Here is a 9766-nt window from a genome sequence, read left to right on the forward strand (position 1 = left end):
AATCCGGCTTGACAAATACCACGCACACAATTATGCATTGAGCTATGCGGATTGATCAGCTCACATGAAAATAGGCAGGCTTCAGAAACTTTTGTGAATAAGCAGATAACAGTTCACACAAACAATTGGTAGTGGTTTGGTTCCAGTGCTTAATTTTTATTCTTTGATTAGAAGAAATCGTCGCAAGGGAAAATAAAGAACCGGACACGAATAAGCTTAAGTTTTTTCTAAATGCCGTGGAAATCCGTTGAGATTAGATTGTATGTCTCTTAGCCTCGGTTTCGGTTGTATAGAACTAAATAGTTTTGTCATTTGTGTACCTTCGCACGTATAAGTTATTAGAGATATGTTCGCACCAAATGCTTAAACATCTTCCTGTTTCCATTAGCTTAGTGGATTTTAAAATATGTATCAAGAGGATTAAAATTTGAAATAATTTAGCATGGTTGATTTATTGTTTGAGGCGTTTATTATATTTAATTTCATTCATTTAATCATTTGATCAGCCAGGCACTATTATAACATTAATACAAGTTAGGTGTAAAACGTGTATATATGTTACTTTTACTGCAACCTATACCTGGAGCTGCAGGAGGCACGTCACGCGTCTGTTTAAAGTTCAAACGCGTCGTTCATTCCTGGGATTTTAATAGTGATGTTTACGAATCTGCTATCACTCCTTTCTTTCCGTCCAACAGAGCACAATGAATATATAGGGTGTCCACGAAAAAATTGTAACACACCAAAATTGCTCTCACTTTTGAACCGTTGGGTAAAATTATTTGAAACTTTGCATGGAGAATACTCAAAATGCATTATTTCTGCGGTTTCTCGTGTCTTAAAAGGGTTCGAAGAATATCTGACTGTTGATCGTGAGTCAAGATGTGGAGAAGAAAGGCGTCCGTATACTAGGATTACAGCTGCGTAGTTGGGGCCTTTGACAGGAAACCTAACTCCTCCATTCTAGAGGTAGCAAAAACAACTGAAGCTGAGCAAAAGTTTCGTGCAGAAGACCAAAACTCGAGCTGAATTAGAACATTTTTGAACTTTTTTCCTTGCTGTGTGTGATAGATTCCGTTGGTTGGTTGGACAGCTCTTCGTTCGCTACATATTAAAATTCGTTTGAGCTTTTCAAAACTCTTCTTTTGTACTCCAGGAAACAATAGAGAATCTGAAATTTACATCGAATCAGTACTCCGAGCAAGGTGGTTCAATGGAACTTTAAATTTAACGATCTGTTTGGTGGTCGATTCAATTCGTAAAACTTGAATATTTATTATGCGCCACTGCTCTTTGTCAGTCACAATTCTGACTCTGGCTCTGACTCGGTACATTCATTATTATTTCCAACGCTCGTTTGTTCCAAGTTTTAACAATTGAATCATTCATTCAGTAAAAGCAATCGCTAAACGACGCTGACTGACGTTTCATTGGTTCCGTCCTTGTGGTGCCCGCTATCGTATAGTGTTATGGCTTCACTTCGTTTTAGGTTTATCTATCGAATTTAATGTCATATGAATAACCAACTGCGCTTCAGGACTTATGTATTCGGAGCGAACGAATTTGCATGGCAAATCGTGTAATTTATGCAAATAATGGGTACTGACTGCTATCATAACAGCCATTTCGATTTCGCCGTGTCTGAGCTTTGCATTGTATAAATTGTAATTCAGATTTAAATAGTTGTCTCCTTCTACGCCACACCGAGGCAGGATGTATATGGTAAGGCTTTCATATAATGTCCATTTTTCCTGACGCGACAGCGGAAATCGCTTTTGCCAAGACACGCCTTACCCGCTGAAATCGGTAAATATGCGAAACAAGCTTGAAATGTGTCGAATCCGATTTGGAAATCAGGGGAACAATTTACATGACAGTTTCTTTAATTGAATTCTTCGTAAGAAATCTGCAAATAAAATCATGATGTTATGTGACTTTTCGATGGATATATCTTGAGAAGCACATTTGAAGAATTAAGTAATCCCTTAGCCGGGTTTTTATATTTGGAGTTTTCACTCTTATTCATTTCACTCCTGCACTTATATGTTATTTTTGTGAATAATGAATTTTTTTTTAGATTGTCATATATGCATATTTATTTTACATTCATTTGATTTATTTTATCAGAAAGCTATTACGAACTGTTGTTTATACGAAAATAGGCCAAGTATCAAAACAAATTGCTGTCGATGAAACTATCTATCCTATCTATCCTATACTATCTAAGTATTAATGGGAAATTAGCACGCATTAACTTTTCGTCGAAGAGCTCGATTTCGGAAGCAGGTTTAGGGCCCAAAAGCGGAATTCTATTTATAAAAAAGTAAATACTGGCAGGAAAAATGCCAATCTGAACACAGCGAACATATTTTCATGAACAGAATTTTTGTTTCGAACGAGAAAACTGCTTTTGAAATTGGCAGAATCGATGACGACTAATTTCCCCTTAAAAATAAACCTGTAAGTTATGAAATATGTTGTTTGCTTACGAAATGGCATAATCATGTTAAATATTATTGCCTCTGAGCGGGCCACTAAGAAATTTTACGGCGATATGAAGATGTGTAAAAATTCCGCTTCAATCAAAACTTAGGTGAATCTGCAGCTGTTCTTACAAATACTTTGCAAACGTGTACTAATGAATTAGTTGAATACAAATATATTTTTTGAAGAACTTGAACAACTGGCACGATTTCGATCTCTTGTGACTTAAACGTAAGAGGGAGAAATGGTACAAAAAGTTTTGTAGATCTAATAGTGAATATCATTGGAATAAGCATATGTTCGTGCGTAATAAATATTCGCAAGAGATTAAAAAAATTAGTTGTGAATACCCAGCAAACCACAAATCGTATAATAATGTGTGAAAATCATCTTAAATATCGCTAAACCAACTCGAAATCGTACACAAAGCTTATTAAAATGCACCCTAGTTTATATTCAATCGTATCAAATGATCGTATAACTGATTTAATCATGTAGAGTCGGATCTCGTCGTATACAACTACAATAGAACGATTTTTCTAGATATATATCGGTACATATTTCTCATTAGTCATTTTGATATAGGGTAGATTTACCATTAGTGGACCAATTAGTGCTTGAGTAGTTTTCTTCCAGGAATTATTTTAAACCGGTAACGCTAAACACGCAACTGATGAAACTTACAATACGAGTAACTTTCGATTAAGTATAAAAAAATATCAATTTATGTTGCAAATTTCTATATTTTACATATTTTTTAAAACAGATTGTCATGTCCGTTTTCCTTTTGTAGACCTTGTGGTTTACAATAAGATAGCGACCGAGTCCATTATAGGAATTCTAGTGTATTTTGCATGAAGAAGGTCTACTAATGGCGACATTTCGCATTCTTGACCATAAAATGAACCCTAGCTTGCTGAAAAGGTTGATTTTAAGGCATTAATGATTAAATTCAGCTAAAATTTGTGTGGTATGTTTAGTATTTTCTGTTTCATATCATATATCCTCGGAAGTAAGAAGCACCAGCTAATAAACGCCGAAACTGTACCCGAGGTCCATTATAGGTAAAGGGTCCACTATAGGTTAACTTACCCTACGTACGAAAATGTTTGCTGGGGAGTCGCGTCGCGCTTAATCGGTTATTATCGTATATATATACTTCTACATATATAAAAGTGAGCGTGAGTATGTTTGTATGTATGATCCACTATAACTCCAGAACGCCTTGACCGATCTCCACCAAACTTGGCATACATATTCCTTGATATAAGGGAATCAGTACTGAGGTATTTATGAGAGGGGAGAGGGGGCCTGGACGGTTCTTCAGCAAACTTGGCGTACATGTTTCTTGGCATAAGGCATCTCCCTACCGGTCGCTATTGTCTTATCTTGTCCATTATTTTCAACAGAAATTGGTCTAAATTTAATGTTTGATGTTCGAAAAATACCAAATGTACGAATAATATGGATTTTGTTTTTATTATTGCAAAAACGAAAAATGTCTCAACCTGCAGCAACAATTTTTTTTCGAAATGACCACAATTTATTTATTTTTCTAAAATCAAATATTTTGCAAATTTTTCTGTATAGACAATAGGATTCCAATGTTATATAACACTGATAAATAAAACATTCTGGTGAAGTTTTATGGACCGAAAACAACATTGGTCTCATCCTGCAGCAATCTCCCCTATTTTTCGCGAAATGGTATTCCGCGAAATACTATATTCCGCGTTATGGTCAACAGAGTATTGGTTTTCCGCCAAATGTTATATAATGACGGCAAATATTTAAATACTATCAGTAACTATCAGTACTATAGTTTTAAACTACCCTTGCATAGTTACGTAACTGCCAAAACGAAGCTAAGATTGAACTCCTCAGAAACTTGCAAAACTCGAGATCGTGACAAAAGCCACCCGAGATTTAAAATTTCAGTACAGCACAGTTTAATTTGTGGCAATACGAACTTTGTCGAGTCAGCTAGTCTATACCAATAAAAATGGATTTCGGTCTGCCTGTCTGTCTGGCTGTATGTTTATTTGTTTATTTGTTTATTTATAAACCCCTCTAAGGTCTACATCATTTTTAGCGCAGCAAAATTCACTAAAATGGCCATAACTTTTTAATTTTTCAATATTTTTTCACCAAATTTGGGAATTTTGCCGAAAATATTTTCTATTTTCATAATATCTATAGATAATGGCCATATGCCATATGGTCCCGGAGTTATTCCGGAGTTCCTTGGGGGACCGAGATATGGCTTTTTAAGATAAAGTTGCCTGATATCTAAAATTTGTTTGAAATCTGTTGATTTTTGTAAACATATCATCGACTGTGGACATATCAGTTACTTTGTCGCAGTTATGAGCCATGCTGCGCGCCATCCGGATCCGGGGGGACACTATGAATCCGGAACCGGTTCCCGTAACAGGACATTTCAGCATCAGTAAAGCATGTCGTGTCGCATATCAAAAAACATCAGCATTCGATAAAATAGCGATTGGCGATCATCTCATGTCTTCCGCAAAATGGTTGAAGTTCCGTTGTAAGCCGGTTATAGTACCGAAAGTACTGTAATGAGTTCGCAGGTGCGGTATATGTAAGAAGAAATTGTTCCGCGTTAATCGAGGTCGAGTTAAGATGTCGAATCTTCCTAGAATCCAAGGACAGTCAATCCGGGATATCAGAACATCTGATACGAAGACGGCTCTAGTTACGTCCCGACGTGTTTGCAGGGTATCGAAGTTGATTAATCTGCAGCGCTGTTCGTAGCTTGGTAGCCGGAACGGATCATTCCATGGTAACCTACGGAGGGCAAAGCGGATGAACCTCCGTTGCATCGACTCTATTCGACTGACACCGTTTTGGTATTATGGGCTCCATACGGGTGCGCAATACTCGAGGTTGGAGCGAACCAACGCGCAGAAGAGTGATTTCAAACAATAAATATCATTGAAGTTTTTGGTGATACCCATAATGAATCCCAGGGGACTGCAGGCCTTCTGCAGGCGACAACGAATGAAACATGCTGTTTGAAAGTCAATTTAGAGTCCAGCAATACCCCAAGATCCTTGACGCAATCTATACGGCGTAAGGGTACGCTTGATAATCGGTAAAGAATATTATAGGATTCAGCTTTCTCGAGAACGTTATCACTTCACATTTGTCGGGGTTTACCAAGCGATTGTGTTTGCACCATCCAGCGAATATCAACAGTTGCGCCTGGAGTGCGAGAGTGTCTGATGAATCGTTAACTTTCGAAAACAGTTTCAGGTCGTCGGCGAACTGTTCCTTATAGAATCGAAAACTACTGAGCCAATCGGCGTAAAAATTTGCATGTTGGGGTTTTTGGGGATAGGGAAGGTTCTTATGATGGTTAGAGACCCCTCTCTCCACTAGGAGGGGGGCTTCCATACAAATTAAATACAAATTTCCTCATAACTCGAGAACTAATCAATCAAATAGAATTAAATTTGGCATGTGGGGGCAACAATTTTTTTATTGTTTATTGTTTATTGTTGTTTGTAAATTCATCTGACCATAAATTTGTCTTAATGAATATTCTTAATTTCTAAAACTAATTCCTAACATTAAGCAAACGGTCACGAAAAACATGTATTGGCATATTGAAGTCAAACATCTCAAACACCTCATTAAAACGAAGACACATAATTCGAACAGGTTCATGAACTCCATATAAATGATTCCGCGGTTCCAAATAAAAGAAACTTCTCTGGCGTAACGGTCGTTCGGGAGCATATATGGCTAATTGCTCTAATAGTGACGGGCAGTTAATGCGATTCGTAAGTAGTTTGGCAGCAAAAACCGCCTGTGCGGTTTGTCGTCTAAGTTCCAATGTTTGAATGCCAAGAAGTCGGCAGCGGTTTTCGTACGATGGCAAGTTTAGCGGGTCCCGCCACGGAAGATGGCGGAGAGTATAACGGACGAATTTTTTCTGTACCATTTCGATTCGGCGAGACCAATTTGCATGAAATGGACACCAAACTACAGAATTATTTTCGTGGATTGATCGCACAAGTGAGCAGTAAAGTTCAAGTACTCCTTCAGTTCCACACAGTCATTCAGGCACGTAATAGTTTTGAAAGTGATGGTTTGAGACCCCTTATCCCTGTGGTAGGGGGATAAGGACTCTCATACAAATAAAACAGAAATTTTTGCGTAATTCAAAAACTAATCGAACTCGAGAAATTTTAGACACTTCCATAAAACACTAGTCAATAACAAGACCACCAAAAACTAGCAATAGTAATACTAGATGATCCAGGGCGAAACGGCCGCAGGCCGCGAGTGTTGCCGGTGACCCGCCGTCGGAAGCGTCGGACACTGCGGGGGTGGGACAGTACCCCCGCTTATAAAATAGATTTCTGTCTGTCTGTTTGTCTGTCGGTATGTTCTTTATAGAATCGAAAACTACTGAACCAATCGGCGTGAAAATTTTCATGCAGGGGTTTTTGGGGCCAGGGAAAATTCTTATAATAGTGTGAGACCCCTACCACCACTAAGAGAGGGGGCTCCCATACAAATGAATTACAAAATTCCTCTTATCTCGAGAACTAATCAAGCAAATGATTTTAGAGGCATGAACTTATTTTATGATAGTTTGAGACCCCTCACCCCTGTGGTAGTGGAATAAGGATTTTTGCAAATTCTATTATTTGGATTTCCATTTGTGTTTGGTGTTAGACGCGTTAACATTCCGTACATTCATTTTTCCAGTTCTGTAGGCTGTAGAGCCCACATACAATTGATTTTATTAAAAAAAACCTGATTTAATCCACCTAGTGGTGAAAGGAACCTTTGTTATACGGCCTTACTTACCAATCGTTGTTTAACGTATATTGTTCAATAAACTTGTTATGAGCAAAATGTCTGAATTATTTAATGCAATAATACTTTAAATTGTTAGAAAAATAGATCAGCATAAACCGACATCACAGAAATGAAGCAAGCAGCATGTGAGGTATACCGCAATTGACTCTAACCGGAATTTTCTCTCGTTTCTTCATATGGAAAAATGGTGTTTTTCTGCAGCAAAACTATCAGCAAATGTAAAATGTTTAAAATGTATCCGTCTGTTGGTAGTCAAGTAATTCGGAGTCAAAATTAGAGTCTTTTTTATAATCAAAATTCTACAGTTCCTGAACAAGCAAACATAGAGGTATACTATTTTCAGCAAAGTTGTGTATTTTTACTAACTTTGTAATACATGAAAAAGTCATACAACAATTACAAAAAGAGCTAAACCAAGTTTTCCTAGTCAAAACTAGTGCGCACATTTTCTTTGGTTTTGGGATATAGTGCGCGCGAGTAACCGTGTTGCAAAAGCTGGCGCGAGAGTTCGAGGATTAATATCTTTTGTCCGGTAAAACCAATTCTTATGAAATTTTGCATATATATTTGTAGTGTCAAAACCTCTCGTTTGATATTAAAATAATTGAAATTAGGTAAATTATCTTGGTTAAAATCATTATAAGTTATTGTTAATTTTGGTGTGGTGTATACGATTGCTCATAACTTTTAAATTAAACGTTCAATCAAAAAACCATTCAATAGTGATCTATCCGGCTATATTACCTGCCAAATAAAACTAATAGCGCATAAATCGGTTCGGCCATCTCTGAGAAACAGGTGATCATTTGAACCTTATCAAAAGTGGTTTTTTAAGGCTAACTTTTAAACCGCTTGTTCGTTTTCAATAAAACTTAGTAAAAAATTTAGTTACAGCAAGAGCTTTTGTTTGGTAGTAAGATCGTTAAAATTGGTTGCGTAGTTCCGGAGAAACGCGTGTCACGTAGTTTTCACATTATTACTTATAACTTTTAAACGAAACGTCGGACCGCAAAGCAATTCAATAGTGATATACATACTAGGCAATAATACCTTTCAAACAATAGTAATAGTGGTCAAATCGGTTCAGCCACCTTCGAGAAACAGGCGATAGAAAATGAGCTGCACACACACATACACACATACACATATACACATATACACACATACACACATACACACATACACACATACACACATACATACACACTAGGCCGTCCCTTATTTTTCAAAAATTGACCTAGCGATGAGCTCAACATCACAAAATGTTCGTTTTTTTATGCAGAATAAAATGACGTGTTGTTAAGGTCCCTGCGATAACGTTAAGTGGTCCCGCAACGGACTTTTAGATAAAATTATGTGAATGACTGGATCCTCCACATAATGACAACTACGCCACTATAATGCGTACGCTTGGTCATCCGTTATTCATTTTAGTGATGAGTTCAACATCACAAAATTTTCGGTTGGCCGTACAGAAGAAGAATTTATGCTCTTAAGACCCCTATGATAACATTAGGTGGTCCCCCAACGCTCCGTAAGTAGTTTAATGAGCAACCTCCAACGTAATGACAAGCTCTTTACCGCAGTGAGCGTTCTAAAGGGTCTAGCAAGCAAAAAATCGAGGCAGTTATCGCATGTGTCATTTTCAAATCAATTAGTTTTATTTATATCAATTAGTTATCATTGAGGTCCAACAAATTTCACAATGCTGTAACTTCTTAGTAAGAATGCGAATTTATAACTGGTGCGCGTCTTCCCACGATACACCAAGTATTAGCTGCGTTTTATTACCAGCTCCGATCGGCAAAACTTTCACTTAAAGTGAGTGCGCAGAACGCCGTTAAGTAAGTGTTGTGCTACTGGCAGAAAACGAAAATACCAATAATCCAGGAAGCACATTGCATTACGAGAATCGTATCCCTCCATGCTCGATTATCAGCACTCTGCAAGCAAATATCACGAAAGGAGAGCAAAACGCAACATAATCGAGAGACTCTCTTCTGCAAAAAGCTTGACAATCTTTTCGATATACCCAAACGCACGGCGATAACGGATATGCAGCAAAAAGCTTAAAAGGAAAGGGATCCAATAGTGAAGCAAGCTCTGTTGGAGGATACACAATTTCTGAAGGATCAGAAAGAAGGTCGTCGTGTATGTACTATTGCTGGTGTCGATGGAGTTCTTGCTGGCAAAATCCAGGAGAAACAGAAAGCAGAGGAGCGTAAGAAACAAAGACAAAAGCTGTTGGAAGAACATCGTAAGCACATTTAGGGTATCAGACTATTTTGATACTGGCTCTCTTCAGCAGATATTCTTCGGCATTCATTTTGGAAACACATGGTAAGCCGAAGGAAATAAACTGAAAATCGACCTCTGCCAAAATAGCGCTCTATCTTAATAGATTCAACATTACAACATTTTTAAACTG

This window comes from Sabethes cyaneus, chromosome 1 (genome assembly GCF_943734655.1).
Source record: "Sabethes cyaneus chromosome 1, idSabCyanKW18_F2, whole genome shotgun sequence".
In the NCBI taxonomy this organism is placed as follows: domain Eukaryota; kingdom Metazoa; phylum Arthropoda; class Insecta; order Diptera; family Culicidae; genus Sabethes; species Sabethes cyaneus.